This window comes from Apium graveolens, chromosome 5 (genome assembly GCF_009905375.1).
Source record: "Apium graveolens cultivar Ventura chromosome 5, ASM990537v1, whole genome shotgun sequence".
Taxonomy (NCBI): Eukaryota; Viridiplantae; Streptophyta; class Magnoliopsida; order Apiales; family Apiaceae; genus Apium; species Apium graveolens.
In genome coordinates, this window is record NC_133651.1 from 247998960 (window position 1) to 248021990 (window position 23031).

General features: G+C 35.1%; 1 long non-coding RNA gene and 1 other non-coding gene across 2 annotated transcripts; one reads left to right on the top strand and one right to left on the bottom strand.

Moving 5' to 3' along the window:
* Window positions 1–11570: 11570 nt before the first annotated feature.
* On the top strand, window positions 11571–11677 carry LOC141663365 (small nucleolar RNA R71). The gene has a single exon (XR_012551440.1). It is a non-coding gene; the product is annotated as a small nucleolar RNA R71 (small nucleolar RNA).
* A 5295-nt stretch (window positions 11678–16972) lies between these two features.
* On the bottom strand, window positions 16973–20306 carry LOC141661689 (uncharacterized). Its single transcript, XR_012550088.1, has 8 exons — window positions 19703–20306; window positions 19488–19578; window positions 18826–18894; window positions 18565–18630; window positions 18374–18462; window positions 18131–18187; window positions 17220–17315; window positions 16973–17117 (listed from the first exon to the last, which is right to left on the bottom strand). It is a non-coding gene; the product is annotated as an uncharacterized LOC141661689 (long non-coding RNA).
* Window positions 20307–23031: the final 2725 nt, after the last annotated feature.

Below are 23031 nucleotides of genomic sequence, written 5' to 3' on the forward strand. Positions count from 1 at the left end.
TCATTTTAAGTTACCAATGTTCTATCCTTAATTCCACCTTTAAAAGGTACCTGCATCCTTCCATGGATAAATCAAGTCATATATCCCTGATAAGGGTGTCTTATTCAATCATTCCCACCTCGATAGTATATGCCTAATTTCACAATAACATCTGTATACAACATGAGGTCAATCAATATGGCCTCCAAAAGATAACAATGGTCATCCGCTTTTCTTTCCTGATTTGGTAATGATAATCATGGATGTTTTGGAAGATATTGGTCATGTTCAACGTGAACCTTTTCTTAATAATTCCTTATTTACTTTTGTTGTTTATCTCAACAGTCATCTCAATGTTGGGATATCTCTCATACCTGGCGTCTCCCTTTCTAGGTATCGAGCCACCGGTCTTACATTTTACATTATTGAAGGTCACTTCCTTCATCCAATTTTTCCTGATTTCTTACTTTCTTGTCTCCTCAGTCTATCCGCGTCTCATTATTTATCCTTCGAACTATCTCAAGGTTTCTTCAAATCCTCCCAACTTACAGGGGATAATATATATGTATCTCTTATGCCCTCAACCATCAATTTTAACTCATGGTAGATCATCATCATCCTGACGATTACATACTTTTCTATTTCTATTGCTATGAGTCTTTAGGGTTTCCTCATACCCAACTCCCTTATCACTCCTCAAACTCTATTGCCTTTATATTCCTTTCCACTTCAGTTTCTTTTTATTTTCCTTTCTCTTATCATTATTTCACAAACCAATCACAATATAAGCATTGATTTCAAACATCCCGTCATTCTGGATTCGTGTCCTCAGAACGAATCTTGACAACTTTTACAACTTAGATTCATAATTTATCATACTTGTCTGCCTTTGTTCTGGCTCTAAAGCTTTTACACTATCTCCTTATCTTTGGGAATTACTTTCCCGAAAACAATTGACTGGACTTAAATCAGTTTATTCTAACCTCTGGCTCCGTGCCTTTCTTGGTCTTTCACCAACGGGTGGTCTCTCTCTTGGGAGGGTAAGTGACAAAAACAGTCCTTTTGAGATTCGTCAATCATTTAGAATCTCAAATGATTCCTATATTTCCTTTAGCCAGGCTCTTGCCTCGGCTGGGTCAGCTTGTTCCATGGAACTCTGAGAGCTTAGCGACTTAAAGGTCCTGAAAGAATTTCACACCACATTGTTTCCTCAAGGTGGTGGTTGGGGATAATAGTCTAAGTTCTGTCTAGACAGGTCCATGAATTGCCGTATAGGAGTACCGTCTCGGGTCTCCTTTCCTTACTCGACTTTCTGTTTCCTTAGTATGAAATGTTTCATCCTACTCCCCATAATTGGGATCATCTTTTAATTTAAAATCCTCATTTTCCACTCCATTATGTCATGGGTTCCTTCTATCTTGATGGCGACCTCCCTGACTATCACGTTCAGGGTTTACTCTAAATCTTATTCCTCAAACTATGGCTCTCATCTAAGTTCTCATCCTTACGCTCTTGAACTTTCGGAACCCAAATTCTATAGGAATACCTCATTATTCCCTTATCATCTTTCTCAGTATTAATCTCATATTTATTTGTTGGCTCTCTGCCTTCATTCATCACCTTTTTCTAGCACCATATGCTCTTTTCCAATAATTCGGTCTCTATTGCAATCTCAAACAGCTTTTCGGTACCGGCTCCGGTTACCTTCACTACTATTTCCATTTTCTCAAAATCTCTTATCAACTCTCCCAAAGACATTATCATCTTGAGTCTCTCCTTTTTACTAAGGGCATCAGCCACCACATTGGCTTTCCCCGAATGATAAAGAATCTCCCAATCATAATTCTTGATTAGCTCTAACCGCCTCCTCTGGCGTATGTGGAGCTCTTTCTACGTAAGAATGTACTAGAGCACTTATGGCTTAGGTAATTCTCGCACTTCTCTCCATACAAGTAGTGCCTCCAATCTTTAGGGTAAAACTATTGCCACGAGCCTAAGCTCATGGGCGGGGATATCGAATTTCATATTACCTTAATTGTCTTGACGCAGACGCGATTATCTTGCTGTGCTAAGAAGCACCCTAATTCCTTATGCGAAGCATCACTTACAAATCACAAAATCTCCTTTTTCCATCCGGCAACGCCAACATAGGGGCCGTCACCAACCTTTGCTTCAGTTCTTAAAAGTTGTTCTCGCATTTCTCTATCTATTCGAACTTCTCAGTCTTATGAGTAAGCCGCGTTAAAGGGGCTACTATCTTTACAAACTTGAACGAACCTCTGGTAGTGACCGGCCAATCCTACCTCTGGTAGTCGACCAAACCATGGTCATCAATTCATCAGTGGTCCTTTATCCAATCATATCAGGATCCTCCATGGGATCCTCCTCAACAACTATCCCTTCTAGGACAACATCCTTAACCGCTAAATCCTCAGTATCAACATCATCCGGTCCTGCATTAGGACACTCTATCGGATCCACAATCCGATCTCCAATTAGTAATAAAATATCATCGCGGTGTTGCTCCTCAACCTCAGGGTTCCGAGTCCCGCTACCATATACGATAACGAACTACGCTCCTATCACGATATTTATAAGGGTTCCCATAAGGGTTTTAACTGTCAGTACTACGTTAGGTAGCCCGACTACGAACTTGGCAAGAGTTCTTATTATCTTAATGAACTTATTATCTTAACGTCACATCATCTCTGAGGTTTATAACGCTTAGCTCTGATACCATTTCTGTAACACCCCCAGATCCGGGGTCGGGGATCCGGGTCGTCACGAGTTCCATTTCCCTTAACAACACCCAATCTTAATAAATAATCAACTACTCTGTACTTTGACCCCACAATAAACACACACACCACAAGTTATAGTCTCAGAGATGAATATCCAAAAATAATCACAAGTCGTTTTATTCCACAATTATATGCCAATACACCTTAAACAGGTTTCTGAATAAATTTACATTTCTTTGCCATTATTACAATTCATAAATATACATAATCTGATACATCAAAAGTTGAAAGCCTAGCCTATTGGTAGTTCCTACCTCAGCTATGGCGGCATCAGTGCTTATAGAAAACTGCGGAACGTCTCCTAACCTCTTGCGAATCGGAAGCTTGGTCCGGTTCATCTTGTCTATCTGATGTTGTGTGATGAAAGAAGAAAGCAAGGGTGAGCAGCAAGCCCACCAAAATAATATGTATAATGATTAACAATATATGAGCCTTCTCATAGTACTCATGAAAGTCTTGGTCAAAAGAAATGAACCAAGTTTGATATCTTAATGCGATGAAGTCGCAAAATATTCAGTATATATACATATATACTTTTCAAAATATTGGAAGTCCTCTTCCATGCATATATATACACAAAATCCCAGTGTATAACTGTATATATAAAAAAATATCGTTGCAAGGTGATCTCATACATCTAACCTTGTCTCAACGTTTTTCTGAAAATCTTTGTCATTCATAAGACAATTATTAACTCGATATAAGTTTAAAAGATGAGGTTACCAAATACCCCAATATACTTATATCTTTCCCAATACTACTTGAACTACCACCGTTCAAGTTATAACCAGTTTCAAAAGTTCATCACATAGATGAGACTACAAGACAAGATTTGAATAGATTCAATCTTTGAAATATTATTGAATGAAATAAAGTTACGAGATACTTTATTTAGTCCCGATATATATATATATATATATCCACATATATATATCTCTTTAAACATTTCCTGGAACCTCTGTTATATAAAGTATGAACAGAGTTTGAAACATCCAATGAATTTTGGAAAGGAAAAGAATTTTGGCATAAACCAGATATCTTGCTGATCAGGCAAAGATACCCATAAGTAACCTTTTCTACTAGTAGATGGAAGAATTCCCCACTGGTCATCACCCTGGCCGCATTAGGACCTATGCTGGACTGCCACTCAGCCACTTATGCATTTGATGGACTCCCACTGAGCCACTTACACTATCATGGACGCCCACTGAGCCCATGTTGCTTATGCCGACTCAATAGATGGACTTACTTCCCGAACGTTAGGTAAGTAATCAATTCATTTACCAAAACTGCAACCTTGTTGCGAATATAAAATACACCACAGAGCCGGATCCCTCAGGTTTTAAGCGAGTATTTAAATCCCCTTAAAAAGGAAGATCTTAAATATAAAAATGAGTTTTGGGATCCGCTCTAACTTTTAAAAATCATTTTGAAGACTCGAAAACACTTTATAGAGTGTTTGGAGTAAAGCTGATTTAATGAAGTAAATCAGTCCCCAGAATATTTAGAAAATGACTGAATATTATTAATTAAATAATATTCCCATAAAGAATAATCTTTATAAAAATAATTGAAGTAGAAGTTTTAAAACTTATACTTGAAACGAGTATTAAATAACCAAAGATATACTTATATGAAAGTATTATCTTTATTTGAATAATCGAAAATAAGTTTGATTATTAACACCTTATTCTTTAATAAAATAAAGAATATATTTCAGCAAATAATCGGAGTCATAGATCCTCAAATGAATATTCAAATAATATTCATTAAATAATATAAACTGAGTCATAAGCCTTCGAATGAATATTCAAATAATATTCAGATAAATATATAAAAGGAGTCATACGCCTTCGAATAATATTCAAAATAATATTCATTAATAAAGTAAAAGGAGTCATAAGTCCTCGAATGAATATTCAAAATAATATTCAATAATAAAATAAAGTTAAAGTTATCGAATAAACCTTATTCGATTAATAGTTTTAAAAACTATATCCATATATATATATATAAATAAATATATATATATATAATATACTCGGGAACATCGACTCCCGGTTTAGAAATATGTTCACCTTTTATCCCCTATACTAAGGGTATACGCAACTACTTGCTTATTTCTAGCATAGGTATTATGCAACTATAAGCATTGAAATCAACAGATAGATAACCAGATTACAAAACAGACATGCATATATACCATATCAGCATGCTCCAATATATCGCAAAATTTGCTAATAACAATCATGCACTATCACAAGATATTGCATATACATATATTTACATCACAACAACAGTATATCGGGTAGAAAACTTGCCTGAGCGACTGGGGGTTACGAATGGCTCGGGACGAGTCTGGTAACCTATAAACAACAAGTAAGTTGGAATTAAACCAAAGTCACTTGTAAATCTATACTTTAACTAACTTAGACTCTAACGCTCGTTTTGCGCTCACTGATTCGCTTAAGTCACTCGGGTACCCTCGGCTCCACCATTTTTAATAATTTAACCTTTACGAGTTTTAAAGCGATTCCTTCGCGAGTGTCTTACCAACTGCCTAACACACTTACCATAAATGTTTCATACATTAATTAACCCTTTTTGGTCTTTAACCTATGTTTCAAAGTAAGGCGAGGGGAAAAGTTTCATTCGCGAAACGCCGTTACTTGAAACGGTCGTTTCTCCTAAACCGTGCATCGGAATCGAACGAACTACATATTAAAACGAAGCTCGTAACATGAGCTATCTAGACATGGCAGTGGTCATAATCTAGCAGGGGGTTCTCGGGTCCTAATGTTATGCACAAAAACAGTCTACAGAAAATCGGACGTTACGACGGCTATGTTTACGCGATTTCCCAAATTTTAAACCATTCAATACCAACCACAAATCAACCCCAAATCAATCATACAACCAATATCCCTCCAAACCACATCATAACAGCCCCAACAAATCCACATTAACCATTTATACTTATTCCTCACATGAACTAAAAGCTTTACTTAGGTTCTTTAACTAATTACCAAGATTTACAACTCCAACAATGCAACAAACCCAACTAATCTCTACAAACTCAACCAAACTTCAACCAATCAAGCATCATGCTTTACATATGCTAAATCAAACACATTCAATCCTAATTACTCAAAACTAAAGCTAGGGTTTGTAGTTTATACCTTCCTTGGAGAGTGGAGAATCAAGAGAATGGCTTGGAATCACCTTAAAGTCCTTATCCAAGCTTAATCTAAACAAAACTTCAAGAACACAAATTTTAGTTCTTGAAAACACTATTCACCATCTTCTTTCATGATTTATAGAAAAAGATTGGCTTGGAATTAGAAGCTTAAACTTATAGGAAGTATGTAACTATCCATGGGGAAGCTTAGATAATTACCTTGCTAAATAGTAAGTGGAGGAGCTTGGACTTTCATTTTTTAAGAAAACCACCCGAGAGCATGAAGAAGAAGAAGAGAGAATTTTGTGTTTTGGCTTGATTTGCTTTTGGTTGGTTGATTTTTGTTGTTTGTTTTAGTGAATTACCTAGTTGCCCTTGGTTTTGTGTGGTTAAAAAGTCACCACATCTCCTTCCTTTCTTGTCATGCCTATGTCACCTTGCACATGTCATAATGCTCCCACTTGTCCACACCTTGTGGTTTGATGATGTCACAATCCCTGGCTTCTTGTACAAGCTTGTCTCTTGGTCACTTATTTGTTTTACGGTTCGCTTATCTTTCGTTCTCGTTTATCGTTTGAGGGATCATACCCGGGATCTTATTACTTAGGTTCCCTTAACCTTTCTCAATATATTATATTCCTTTTATGATCCTCTCCTATAATCCTTTAATTTAAATCCTTTTTATCCTGTTACCTTATACTCAATTCTCTCCGTATCTTGTGAATTTCCGGGAAAAATCAAAGTGTTCGGAATTGGATTCTGACGATCTTTACATACACTTATATACCACATAGAGTACTAATAATATCCCATAAGATCAATAACAGAACCCCTACATAGCGTGGCATGAAAAGTTTTCTCGTTCAGCAAAAACACTATTCATAAGGGTTTCAAAATTTCTCAAAAATTGGGGTTATTACAGTCTCTCCTCCTTAAAAGGATTCCGTCCCGGAATCAGATAGAAAACAAATGGGGATACTTTCTTAGCATTACACTTTCTAACTCTCGAGTCTATTTTCCCACATTGTGGTTCTACCACCAAACTCTGCCTAGTTTGATAATCCTTCTCCTAAGCACTTGTTCCTTTTCACTCTATAACCCTTCCTGGTTGCTCCATATAGGTTACGTCGGGTTGCATATCTATGCGCTCATATGCCTCTATTTATCTGGCATCTGAATTACACTTCCTTAACATTGATACGTGAAACACGTTACGACCTGCTACATGTTCGGGGTTAGGGCTAGCTCATATGCTAACTTCCCAAACGTCTTAATATATCCAAGGGTCCAACAAATTGTAGACTTAGCTTTCCTTTCTTTCCGAACCTCATCAATCCTTTCCAAGGGATACCTATAACATTACTAGGTCCCCAATTTCATACTCTTTATCCTTTCGTGTCAAATCAACATACTTATCATGTCCATCTTGGGCTACTACCAGCCGTCCTCTGATTAGATCTATCATATCCTTGGTCCTTTGGACTACTGCGGGTCCGAGCATCTTGCGCTCTACAACTTCATCCTAACATAAGGGAGATCGACATTTTCTTCCCTCAAGGATCTCATAAGGCGACATCTCGATAATGACATATGATCTATTATCGTAAGAAAACTTAATCCGTGTTAAGTGATCATTCCAAATTCTTTCAAGTCTATTGCACAGACTCTCATTATTGCTTTTAGCATTAGAGCTTCTGCTTCTCAATACCCATTCTTTTCCAGTTCGTAATCGCTACTACCTTCCGTTCCTAATATTATACTGGTTATACTTTTGCTCGTTAGCGTTCTATAACCTTTTAATAACCACGTCAACCTTAGTATCACGAATGTGTTCCCATTCCGCATACTACCACTACTTTATTACTCCTTTTTCAGTTGTTTCTATTTTCCAAAATTTGATCAATCATATAGAAGTAAAGGAATTTGTTGAGAGATCACTATGATCATGAACACTTGTTATATCGCTTAGTTAGTACAGAAGGTGGCCAGCCTTTAGTACTTGACAAGCAATTAAACAATAGCTGGTATCCTACTCGGCTTCTATCACACAGATAGATAGTCATTCGGCAATACCTCCAAATCAAGATTCAACTTCTTCAAAGCCCAATATGCTTTATGCTCGAGCTCTACAGGAAAATGATACCCCTTACCATAAACCAACTGAAATGGCGACATACCTAATGGAGTCTTGTATGTTGTTCTATATGCCCAAACTAATCAGGAAAAGACTCATTTATCAACGTCTTATCCTGTGAAGTTGCACTTGGATCTTCCAAAGGAGAAAGATGATCAGCTACTTGATTCTCGGTACCCTTTATGTCCTTGATCTCTAATTCAAATTCTTGAAGCAAAAGAACCCATCTAATCAATATAGGCTTTGAGTCCTTCTTTGAAACGAGATATCGAATCGCAGTGTAATCAGTGAAAACTGTCACTTTTGTCCCAAGAAAATAAGATCGAAACTTTTTAAAACCGTAGACAATAGCTAAGAGTTCTTTCTCAGTAGTAGTATAATTCAGTTGAGCACCATTGAGGGTCTTACTAGCATAGTAGACCACATGAAATATGTTGTTCTTTCTCTGCCTAAGTACTGCTCCAACTGTATAGTCACTTGCATTGCACATCATCTCAAAAGGTTCATTCCAATCAGGTGCATTTATGACAGGTTCCGTGATCAAACTCTTCTTCAAGAACTAGGCACTCGTCATCAAACTTGAACGGGACATCCTTCTCTAGCAGATTGCTCAAGGGTTTAGAAATTTTTGAGAAGTCCTTGATGAACCGCCTATAGAAACCCGCATGACCAAGAAAACTACGAACTCCTTCAATAAAGATTGGTGGAGGAATATTTTCAATGACCCCCACTTTGGCTTTGTCCACCTCAAGACCATTACTAGAGACCTTGTCACCAAGAATAATACCATGTCGCACAATAAAGTGACATTTCTCCCAGTTGAGAACCAAATTGGTCTTAACACACCTTTTAAGAACGTCACCAAGATTCCGTAGGCACTCATCAAAAGAATCACCAAACACAGAGAAGTCGTCCATGAACACCTCTATATTTTGACCAATCATATCAGAAAAGATGGCCATCATGCATCTCTGAAATGTGGCAGGTGCACCATAAAACCCAAAAGAAACTATTCTGAAGGTTAAAGTACCAAATGGACAGGTGAAAGTAGTCTTTTCCTGATCTTCTGGAGTGGTACAAATATGATCATAAGCCGAATAGCCATCCAGAAGACAATATTACTCATGCCCAGCTAATCTGTCAAGCATCTGATCAATAAAAGTCAAATCAAAGTGATCTTTTCCTGTGGCCTTGTTCAACTTCCTGTAGTCCATACAAACTCTCCACCCCGTGACTGTTCGAGTAGGAATGAGCTCATTCTTCTCATTAGCGACATCGGTGATACCTCCTTTCTTCGGTACACACTGAACTGGACTCACCCAAGAACTGTCAGAAATATGATAGATAATCCCTGCATTTAGCCACATGAAAATTTCCTTCTTCACCACTTCTTTCATGATTGGATTAAGCCTTTTATGTTGCTCAACAGTAGGCTTGCTACCTTCCTCTAGAAGAATTTTATGCATGTAATAAGAAAGGCTGATTCTCTTAATATCTGTTATCGCCCATCCAATTGTCGATTTGAACTCTCTCAGAATTCTTAAGAGTTTTTCCTCATCACTACCTGAAAGGTCGGATGTAATAATCACAGGCAAAGTAGATGCATTACCTAAAAAGCATACCTTAAGTGTTCAGGTAATGGTTTAAGATCAAGTGTAGGAGCTTCCTCAATAGACAGCTTAAGGCGCTTTAGAGATTTGTTCAGCTCCTCCATTTCAAGAGATTCAAAAGGCATATCCATCTTCCGCTTCCAGGGAGAAGCATTAAAATATTGCAATTGCTCATCACCTTCGTCATCTTCACTATCTGAATTCCCCAACAAGGCCTTCTCTAAGGCATCAGACCTTAGCAATTGATCAAGTTCTGAAGTAACCACAGAATCGACCAACTCTACCTTAAGAACTCCTCATTTTTCGTAGGGAATTTCATGGCATTGAACACATTAAAAGTCACATGTCGATCTAACACTCGCCTAGTAAGCTCACCCTTTTACACATCTATCAAGGTACGACCAGTAGCCAAGAAAGGTCTTCCCAAGATTATGGGAATCTTCTTATCCTCCTCGAAATCAAGAATTACAAAATCAGCAGGAAAGATGAGTTTATCCACCCTGACCAAGACATCCTCCACAATTCCACGTGGGTATGTAATAGAACGATCAGCCAACTGCAATGTCATATAAGTCGGCTTTGGATCAGGTAAGTCCAACTTGTTGAAGATTGACAAGGGCATCACATTGATGCTGGCTCCCAACTCACATAAGCATTTGTGAAATGACACTTTTCCAATAGTGCATGGAATAGTGAAGCTTCCAGGATCTTTAAGCTTTGGAGGCAACTTATGTTGCAGCACATCACTGTATTCCTCCGTGAGAGCAACGGTCTCCAAGTCATCAAACTTCACTTTTTGAGAAAGAATACCTTTCATAAACTTTGTATTATTAACTAGGCATCTTTTCAAGAGCTTCAGCGAAAGGTGTGTCGATATGAAGTTTCTTGAACACCTCCAGAAACTTCTTAAACTGCTTATCCAGCTTTTTTTTCTGCATCCTCTTAGGATAGAGTTGTGGAGGATAGATCTGTTTCTCCCCTGTATTACCCTTAAGAGGAGTGTGTTCAACAGTAGTCTTCCTTGGTTCCACTTCTGCTTCCTTCTGCACTTCTTCTTCAGCCACAACTTCTTCATCTGAAACTTGAGATTGTTCGGGAGTTGCAACCTTCCTAGACCTCAATGTGATTGCCTTAACCTGCTCTTTAGCTTCCCTCTTTCCTGGCACTTCAGTGTCACTAGGAAGTGTACCGGGTTGAAGATTCAGCAAGGCATTGGCAATTTGTCCAATTTGATTTTCCAAGGTCTTGATAGAAACCACTTGGCTCTTGCATATGAGCCTCAACTCCTCCATTTCAATTTTTTCGTTAGCCTGTTACAGCTTGAGTTATTACCTTGGTGCATATTGCAGTTGCTGAAAAGAAGGAGGGTTATACTGCTTTGCTGGATACTGTTGATAAGGCTATTGAACCGGATTATGCGTGTTGCTCCAACTGAAGTTAGGATGATTACGGTTGTTAGGATGATAGGTGGCTGGCACAGGTTGCTGCGACCTCTGAAAGTTTCTCACAAACTGAGCTGATTCACTAGAAATAGCATAATGATCAGTCTCATGGGCACCAGCACAAAGCTCACAGACACTAGAGATCTGATTAACTCCATAATTAGCCAAAGAATCCACCTTCATCGTCAAAGCCTTAAGTTGAGCAGCTATAGCAGTAGCTGCATCCAACTCTAGAATTCCTGCTACCTTGTCCTGAGTTAGTCTCTGAGAAGGATTCTGGTATTCATAGCTGTCATCAGTTCGATCAATTCATAAGCTTCATCGTAGCTTTTAGCCAACAAGGCTCCTTCTGATGCTGCATCAAGTATGGGTCTAGAAGTAGCACCCAATCCATTATGGAAGCAGTTAGTGATCATCCAGTCAGGTATCCCATGGTGAGGACACTTCCTAAGCATCTCCTTGTAGCGATCCCAAGCCTCACACAAAGATTCTCCAGATTGATGAGCAAGTTGAGTAAGTGCATTTCTGATTTCCGCAATCTTCGCCATAGGGAAGAATTTGGTTAAGAACTTTTGAGCAAGATCCTCCCATTTGGTGATGGACCCTGGAGGTAGAGAATGTAACCAACACTTAGGTTTATCCCGCAGAGAGAATGGGAAAAGCCTCAACTTAATAACATCTTCAGAAACTCCATTGAACTTGAAAGTGTCGCAGATCTTGATGAAATCTCTGATGTGCATGTTGGGGTCTCCAATCGGAGAACCCCCAAACTGAACTGAGTTCTGTATCATCTGAATCGTGCTTGACTTGATCTCAAAGGTATTAGCTGAGATGGCTGGTCGAACAATGCTAGACTGTATATCATTAATCTTCGGTTTAGAGTAATCCATCAAAGCCTTTGGATTCGCTTCTGGTTCTCCCATTGCCACAAGTGCTTCTTTTTCTTTCTCAACTAAGATCTCTTCTTCAAATTTCTAACTACTACCACTTCTTCCTTAGCTTGATCCAGAGTTCTTTTATGGGTCCGAGAACGCGTATGCATACACGCTCACTAGAGTCCCCGAAACACGACAAGGAACAAGTAAGTAACAATGTCCGAGTCAATAAACTTTAACGACCACTGATGACAAACACATAAACTAAAAATTAACACCGAAGTCCCCGGTAGCGACGCCAAAAACTTGTTAGGACGAAAACACATGCTAATATTCATGCAAGTATACGCGTTCACAAATAATATAGAATTAATTCTAGTTCGTTCCCACAGGGACTGACACGTTAATTCCAATCAATGTATCTATGCAACAATGGTATGGTTATTTTCCAATGCTAAGACGATTAACAAATTGAGGTTTTTATAACTATGATTAACTAAGAGATTATACTAAGAAATATTAACTAAGAGAGTAAGGAGAGTTGAATACTACACAAACATGGGATTCAGACTTTATTAAATACTTCATTCAATATCCTTTTCGTTCTTAAATGACAACTTTCGTTATATGAATACCATACTACAAGACATCCACAAAAGAGATAGAAGCTGAATAGACACCAATTATATTGAGACCCTATATGTCTATAGAATTTGACAACATAACGGTTTAATGCATAATTTATCTATCGTGATTATATAAGGCAAGTAAGATGGTTAAAATTACCTACAAATCATGCATATCAAATACATGAACCTATGCCAGCATGACAAGTTCTAAACCCTTAAATTCACTTTCGCTTTATTAAAGATTAACACGCTATCTTATAAATTCGCAACGCTCATAAGATGAATAAGCACAACCAATACTAGGTTATCATACAATCACAACACACTAAGGCATAAAAACGAATTAACTAAAGAAATCCATAAATAAATCCGCTAGAGTCCCACGATAATGATTAGCCAATAATCGGACTCATCATCAACGTGGGTTCCGATGAAAGCATGGTATAATAAATATAGTCTTTATAAAAAAATGAATAATAAAACCAAGTACGAAACAAGAGTATAGGTTCAAGAATAAGAAAACTAGCATCCAAAGTTACAACTTAAAATAAAGAATCACAAGTATAAACTAGATCTTCTTCGCCTTGGTTGAATTATGCTCTCCTGTCTTCTTACGCCTTCATCTGAAGCTCTGGTACGTCTTGTTATGAAAAACGAGCAATAGTTATGTTTATATAGCAGCCCATGCAGATTAGAAGTCCCTCAATCAGAATCACAAGAGAATCGAGATTCTTTTATCCCGGCATGGCGCGACTGCGTGCTTGACCAGCGCGGGCGCGCCAAGTTTCTGCTCTTTAGGCGCGCGCTATCACAGCGCTGGTGCGCTGACTCCCTGGAGAAATTTTTAGACTTCTTCTTTTCTTGCTGATTTGAGTTGGTCTTTTCACGAGCTTTTATTCTAGACATCCTAACACCATATTAGCATCAAAACAACGCTAATTCACCTGTAATCCTGATAAATGTTTAAAATGCAAAAACACTACATAAACACGTTAAAAACACTAACAACTTGAGTAAAAATCATCAATTCAAAGCTTTACGGAGCGTTATAAAGTGTCATAAATATCACTCAACACTCACTACAAAACTAATAAGACAATCCACAAAACAAAACGTATAGAGAAAATATGGGTTGAACTAGTATGTTACGGTACTAGCCCAAAAGATAATATAATATTCAAATAAGAATATTAAATATTAACTATGTATACTTGACTTGAGATATATAATAATATGTCAAGTATACTTTCGACTCTATATTTATAGAATATGTTTATCGGAGTAATACAATAAGTCTTATATATATAAGCAATATGGCTGACAACTTCTTTAGTATTCTTCTTCATTTGATTATGTATTTATAGATCAAAGAATACTTTAGTTACAATCTCAGAATTGTAACTAATCCTTTTTAAGCTCGTAGGCTTAAGGATTTTAATATACTTATGTTTTGACAATTATAGAGCCAAAGTATACGTTTAACTTCGTGCACAATTTATAGGTTCTATATAAGCCAAGATCGAGATAAAAGAAGTGCAAGTAATTGGATTTGGATTTGTGCTTTTGAAGTTTAAAAGGATGATTATGAAGTTTACTATTTATTGATTTATAATCCCACAAAACACTGAAGATGTTAGTGGGGATTATACGATACTTTTCGTAATGATTTTATATATACACGAACTATGCGTTGGCCAAGATCAAGATAAATAAAGTGCAAGTAATTGGCCAACTCGTGTGATTTAATCCGCCTTTAATATTTTACAAAATTATGAAGTTTACTATTGATCGAATTATAATCCCACGGAACACTAAAGATGTTAGTGAGGATTATACGATACCTTTCTAATTATTTCTATATTCATGAAATAGGTTGGCCAAGACCGAGATAAATAAAGTGCAAGGAATTGGCCAACTCGTGAGGTTTATCAATTATGAAATCTCACTCATGAGGAGTTATGGAGATTTATGAAATCTCACTTGTGAAGAGTTATAGATATTTAAGTACTTGTAATTTATGGATCTTCATCTTTATATGTTTCTTTTTTAAGATCAAGTACTTATTCGAATTTTGAGTTCGAATCTTTGTTCTCTTTTCTTTGAGAACCTTCTTTATAGGATATCTAGTATTAGAGCTTGAGATGAAGTAGAGAAATTAGTAAAAAACTCAAATAAAAGAAACTCAAAGAAGAAGCTAAAAATTACCACTTTTGGAAAACGGTCGGAAAAGTTCGCCGGAGGTTCGACCGGATTTTGGCACTCTGGTCAAATTTGGGCAGCCCTTTGCGAGGCCAGAGAGTGGTAGTGGATGAGCTCACTTGGTGGGATAAAACTTGGTTGAGTGAAGCAAAGCTTGTATATCAAAAACCTTTTATATGTGTAAGTATATAGAAGATAGAGAAGGTTTTTGAGAAGAAGTATGTGTTTAGATTTGAAAGAGATGAAGAGATGATACTTCTTAAAAACAATTCCAGCAACTTTGTGGCTCTTTAGCTTGAAGAAAATGAGTTAGGATGGGGTGTATTTGTAGGAGAAGTTGGGTGGATTGAATGGTGGAAATTTGAGGAAAATGGATGGTGGATGATGTAAGTCACATGGATTGATGACATGAAAAGCAAAGTGTGTTAGTTGTGTTTCTTTGCAACTAGCCATATGAGACAAACAAGTTTATGGAGCTCAAATCTCAGCTGATTTATTTGATTAAATATGTATTTTTCTTTTCTTTTAATCATTGTTTAATCATTTTAATTAAGCATTAAGCACCATTAAATATGACCACCCTAAAAAATCTTAAATAAATACCATAAAAAATATGATAGTTACCTAAATATTATAAAATGATGTCCTGCAAGTTTTGGTCAACCTTGGTCAATGGTAACTAGGTCAAACGTGGTCAACTGTGGGACCAACTATCTCAAAATTTATACCCGGACCAAAATTCTCGAATGTTACGAAAAATATTTCATGTATAGAAAATACCATTTAAATGATACCTACCAAATTTCAAGTCATTCTATTACGTGGAAGTATTTTATCTAAAATTAAAACTGTTCTATTAGCCTTTTCTTCTGAGTAAAAATATCATCGGTCTTAAAATTAAATATATGGATCTTTTGACCAAAGTTTTGACTTGAATAAATAATTAAAATATATTTCCTAATATATAAAATAAATTTGGATGGTAGGAAATATTACTGAGTATTTTTGAATAATTTTTTCCGAGAAATGTTGATTTTACGAAACGTTAGAAAATTATTCCAAGTATACATAGAATGGGTTATAAAAATGGATATTAATATTTCAATCATGAATATTAATAAAATTTGAATTAAAACTCTTTTGATGGATGTAAAAATATATTTTGGAGCGAAGAGTAAATTATTTTTAATATAGCACGAGTCTTCTACGGAATATTTCTGATATATCCTTTTTTCGAGCTTGTTGCCTTGTTGAAGTTGCAACTGAGATCTAAGAAATATCATGTCTTGATGTTTCTTTTTTGATCATATTGCCTTAGAGCACTACTAGAAATATGGGATCAGACATCGGTTCAGAACCGATGTTAAAAAAAATATGAACCGATGTCTTCGCGTGTGATGTTAAATGTCATCAACCTTTGACATCGGTTAACAGCCGATGTCTATTACAATGCTATACATTGATTTTAAGATTAAATGTGATGTCTTTGCAACAAATTTCAGCTTATATTACATTATTTCTAGGTGAATATGAGTATATTATGAGGTATTTATCCATTAAAACATGAAACCTACAAGCTCTAAAAGCCATTTATTAAAATTCTTTCGAACAAACCGATGTGAAATGCCAAATCAGACATTGGTTAGATTAGTTGCCCGATGTGAAATGTTTGATCAAACATCGGTTAAATTAGCCCCCGATGTGAAATGATGGATAAGACATGGACGTTCTTCACAAAACCAATGTTAAATCTTTTTGTTTAACATCAGCCAATTTCTCTAACCGATGTTATTTGACTTAAAATACATTGAGTTTTTTCAGAACCGATGTCAAATGAATATTTCACATCGGTTTTTTTAGTTCTTTTTTGTTTAATATTATTTCATATGATGACTTTTGTACATTTTTTACATCGATTTACATGTACCATTATGATGTTAATGTTCTGTAAATTGCATGCCATCCTGGTACTATTTACAGCCACAGGGAACCGAAACCATGCAACATGCCAATAAAAAATATCCAAACAGAAACATAAAGGTACTCATCCAAATTACAAGTCTAATACAAAAATATTACTCATACCATACTATACATATATTTCAAATAAAATACAAGCATTCCATTAGCCAACTCAGACTATACTAATTTTTAGTACCCTATTCTTAAAATTCGATAACTCCATCCAATTTAGCCAATCAACCCAATTCCGACAAACTAAAGAAGAGACTGACTTCTGCATGATCAAACCAAAGAGCAGCAAATCAACCCTGCAGGCCGATGATACCTAAATCAGTGACTGATAGACCTTGATACATGAACTTAGAAATCATAGACAGAAGGCCTTTGTAAATTCCCGCTGAATCAATTACCTGCCCCACGTCAGAAGGAACATCTGATAGGTGGATATATTAGTGTCATTTACTTGTCCATTTGATCGAACAACTTTAACCCTCTGATTTTTTCCTCTGAAAATATTAAAGACAAACGTTTAAGTGAAGCTGTAGCTACAATTGACTCAACAGTAGAGAGAAATTTATTACCTAGACAATGATTTTTGGCCTTTTTGTTTTACAAGTGAGCTTCCTTTACTAGGCCCATTAGCTATTACTGAAGGGAGTGAGTTTATTGAGCATGTGGATGAACTATCATCTATTACTGATGGACATTTTCTTTCTTCGATTTGTACAGATGAAATACCACTAATCCCACTGCTATTGGCTACCATGGTAGGATTAATTTCTGAGGTGTCAGCATTCTAATTGATGAGGCTAGATTCTCTATGTTCAGAATTGGCACAGATTATAGCAGAGGATTATAAGCTATTCTCTATTTTCTAAGATTATGATCCAATGTGTTTACGTAGGTTTCATAAGGAAAACTTGAAAAGAACACATTTAATTCTAACATGAAGAAGCACAGTTGACTGGTAATTATTTATGACTATAACTACAGACTATTGTACGAGATCATACACAGAAAATAAATAACAAAACTTCTCTTTTAATCGATCTTATGAGGAAATAATCCATTACAATCAAGGATCTTTACTAAATATTTTTTTTACTGGTTTTCTGTAATACAATAGTTGATTAAATGACTAATCACTTTAGAGACAAACAGATAAACTGAATCCCTGTACTCAATGTGGAAAAGTTTGTAACCGAAAAATAAAATCATCAGATTGAATATAAACATGTACAGTGCAGCATATGTAAAAAAATAGATGAGATGCACTCTTTTTCTGCACCCAGATTGCAGGCATATGTTACATTACACATACCTCCATCGTCATTATCCATTCTGGGTAGTTAGCTCCATATATTCCGCAATGATCTCCCTAGATGAAAGCAATCATCTAGTTGAATAATTAGCAAAAAGAAACTATCCAGATGCATAACTACTGGCGTTAAGAATTACATAATTATATTTAAGCTTACAATCGCAAAAATAATATAAAGATCACATAACACATTAATCTAAAAATAATCATATTCTTGTAAATGAAACATCTTTTCCTACTTACAAGATTAACACCACTTAGCCATAAATGGAACGTCTAGATGAATAGCTTTATTTCCAAGCTCTTGTGCCGCCTGCCTCTCATATATGTAACTAGTATATGGAACAAAACAAAATGAAGGATGCTACTGGGAAAAAAATCCAAATATATCACAGAAATAGAGAAGACAAGCTAAGAAAAATATGATATTTTACCCCTTCTTTGGAAGAGTTTGGTGTAATGAGAGGTATGAGAATTAACAGAACCACAACTGCCAAATCCTGAGAAGTATAACGTGAACAAATAAATTAGTGAAAATGTAAACCAGTAGCATTAAAGTCCAAACAACAAATGAGCACAACATAATAAAGATATTGGACATTAAGAGAAAGAAGCTAAATTGCGTTAGGATGAATATAAGGCTCCAGAAACAATACTAGTGCATAATTGCGTTAGGATGAAGAGCAGATAATTACCTGGAAAAGTAACACAGAGAATGTAGCTCGTCCATGACGTGATGTGCTTTCTCCTCTTTCCTGCAATACCTGTGATAGAAAGTTTAACATATTAATATGGTTTCACTTAGCATCTGTTATTTAGTTTAATTAGTTGAAGTAAATAGAATCCAAGTAAATTTATGATATCAAATTTACAATATTATAATAATGCTCACAACATTGTTTTTGTTTAATTGTCATCAACTCATTGTTGACCAACAGCTGACCATTTAAGTTAGATTGCTTAATTCAACATTTTTCTTTGTTTTTCTTCTTGATACTTGCTTAACACCTTACAATGTGACGCCTCCACACCCATTAGTCCCATTATTTAATTTAAGGCTAGGCACGTCTTCAATGCCATATTTTTAGATAGATTATTCATTATTCTACTACAAAAATCAAAATCTAAAATAAATTTTGCATACTATAAAACAAAAAAGACGATGCTATAATGCTAGATCTTCTCATAAATAATTATATATGTGCTCTTGATAACAAATAAACTAGCCACATAGAGACTTACAGATAACCATGTAGCAAGTATGCCAAAACAGTTTATTCAAGAACTGCTGCTACAGGTCCATTTACTTCTTCCTATTAACCATATATATTATACTATAGTCCTGTATCAGGATTACCTAGCAACGGAATGAGCAGTGTCAAATCTAAAGAACCAACAGAACTTGAAGAAGATCCATGCCTTTGTATCCTTCTTTGTTTTTTTAACACCTAAACTTAATAGCAAAACATAATAGAATAAACAAAACTGAACATAAAAATATAAATATACACTGAAAAATATATATAAATACATAATGGATATAAATAAAGCCAAAAGAGAGAGATGTGTTACCGATTGAAGGTTGGTTTCAAGTTTCAAAGCTTCAGACCTATAAAAAAAGCTTCATTAAAATAAAAACATAAAATTTTGAAACAAATTTAAAATTTACATACATAATCAAACCAAACATTTGCTTTCTCAGATTGATTTTAAGCTACTAAATTAAATAAGACCGCCAATTTCTAGCCCGATTTGTAACGGAAAACTCCTTCCGTTTCTTCAACCCACGTCAATCGCTTTCACCATGTCCGGAATCTAACCTTCACCAATCGATTTTACATAAATCGAAGCTTCCACCAAGATCTCGATTCAGTGATTTCGTATTAGGTTTAAATTGGGTTTTACAAGAAAAGAGCGGTAAGAAAGGAGACAGAGGGAGAAAGAAAGAGAGGGGGGAGAGAGGAGCTAAAGGAGATGAAGTTCGATAGTTGAGAGAGAGAATCAAGGTTTTAAGATAGAGTGGAGGTTTGAGAGAGAATTGCAATCGTGGTCTGAGAGAGAGAAAAGAGAGAGAGCCGCGAGTTTGAGAGAGAGAGAGAGAGAGGCTTGATGTGTGAGTCGAGGTTTGGGGAAGAGAGGGAGAGAGATAAAGATGGAGATAGAGACAGAGATAGAGATGTATGGGTGTGTGAGTAGAGGGGGAAGGGGGAAATAATTTTTTAACTTTTTTGTTACGGGGGAAAATTTGGGTACTCAGCGGGGAAACTAAAACATTTTTTTAGTCATTTTTTTAGAAATGGTTATAGACAACGGTTAGCATAAATAACCGATGTTAAAGTTAAAAACATTAATTTGTTATTATTTTAAAATTGAACATAGATAACGGCTACTATGTAAAACCGATATTAAACAAGCTTTTAACATTGCTTTTTTTTAAATCGATGTTAAACAGGCTTTTAACATCGGGTGCATTATATACCGATGTCTAAGCACCGATGTCGTATCTACTATTTTTAGTAGTGGAGATATATTCCATAAAGATATAATTTGGATATTTTAGAATAATGGAATATCTCTTTTATATAAATAGTCTTGAAAATAATTTTGCTAGTTTGACCATTTGACTTTGATTTGGATCAATCAAAATCATGTCCTAATGGAGAGAATTTACGTGTATTTAAATTTTATGTTTAATCGTACAAATACCAAAATAAATAATATATCGAAGATATCCTTTCAATCTTCCCCTTTTTGGTATTTGCCAAACAAACATAAAATTTAAAATTTTCAAGTGTGTGCTTCCCCTTGGTGTATGCATGAATTTAGAAAATTATTTTTGCAGATACATTTGGGATTACTGCTTTATTCCTTTTTTAGGATAATTCCTGCAACAACTTTCTTAGATACATCAAAAATATACAAGCATAATATTTTATCTTACAAAAGCAAAGTTTTTGAATAATCATGGGAATCTTAATTCTCTTCCCCTTTTGTTTGGAAATATGCCAAAAAGCTTTATCAATATATGCATGGCTCAGATATTATTAGTAGCCTTGATTTGATGCATAGGATAAACATAGTAAGTACAAATATTGTAGCATTCATCCATGGTAAAAGAGTATTTATGATCATATAGAATTGAGAGATCAAAGTGTAAATATAAACTTTGATTGTGATACTCAGTATATTAGAAAATGTGCATTTTGATTGTAAAATGACTATAAGAAATTGAGTTATGTTTGATTTAGAGTGTGATCATACCATTCTTGCATCCATTTTTCATTTTACATCTTATTTAATCAATATACAATAGCAGAAGACATGCAAGAGTTTTTAGAGACCATACTGTGTGTTTAAGTGATTTAATCAGATAAGTTTAGCTGAATGACAACATGCATTTTATTGAATGATTTGCATCTGCTGCATTCACACATACACTGTAAAGTCTGAGAAATATTATGTAATTATTTTATCAATAAATAATTATTATGTGATTTTATGTGAATTTTGGTGAATTATTTGATAATTGATATTAATATTTGATGTTTATTTCTGATAAAAATTTAGATATTTTAATCTTTAAATTATCCAGAATAAAATATAGAGTGTTTTGGTATTTTTCTGGTAATTTTTGGATTATCATATGATTTTATAAGGATTTATAGAATTAATAATGATTATTTCACGTAATTATAAAAATTACTTTTTAGAACCAGAAATTGTCCCACTTCAATCGTTTTAGCGTTTTTACAACCCGAAACTCTTCCGAAAACTCCTTTTTAACATAATCTGATAATTCTGAACACTTTTCATGTTTTGACTTTTTCAATCCGGGGTACCATTTGACCTGTACGAGTCCCGACTTAAAATTTTCGATACGCAAATCATTTTTTAGATTAATAAACTCCATATTTTCAAAAGGCGAGATATTATCACCTTATTTTCGTATAAAATGTTTTATAGGAAGCTCTGTTTTGATAATTATCCAATTCCAGTATTAAAATTGTATCGTCTTTTTAGTTACTTAGCGGCTAAGTAACCTATTTTCAGATTCGATAGGTAAATATAATTATCGAATTATTAATAAATAAAATGTGTGATGGTTCTGTCAGCTATGTGTTGTTGTATTATTAATTGTTTGTGATTTGTTGGATGCGGAGAGTAATTTTGTAATTAATTATCGAGTTGTATGAACTTAACTCATTTTTAATGTAATTTTATTGAATATTTATTCTTATAAATGCTAAAAAAAATTCTAAAATTATTTTTGTTGTTCTATAATTTTATTTATTATTTTTAGGGGTTTATAAAATTTGGAAATCAATATTTTATTAATTATTTAATTTTAAATGATTTTTGGGCTTCATCAAATTTTAAAATCATTATTTAATTCCAAAATATTTTAAAAATCATGAAAATTTTATTTTATTAATTTTTAATTATTTCAGAAATTTTAAGATTATTTCGTATTTATTTCGATGTATTTTTAACTACAACTCACTTCGTTGAATTGCAAATCTCGGAATAAAAAAATCAGGTTCGGATAGCAGCTAAAAAGATAACAATTCAAATGAAATAAACATAAGCTTATAACCCTGTTCTCTTCATCTCTCACGCGATCATCTCCCTCGTCCCCAAATCTCTCTCTCTCTGCGAACCCTCAATCTCTCTCGACTCAATTCTCTCTCTCTCTCTCGTCTCTCTCCCCAATCTCTCTGTCTCTCCTTCTTTCTTCCTTCCTCTGTTCTTCCGGCGAGTCCGTGGCTATGTTCTCCGGTATCGCTGCTTCCTTGTCTATTTCTTGAATTTTCAGGCGTATATATATATATATATATATATATATATATATATATATATGTGTGTGTATACGTTTGTGTGTATCTGCGCGTGGGCGCGTGTTT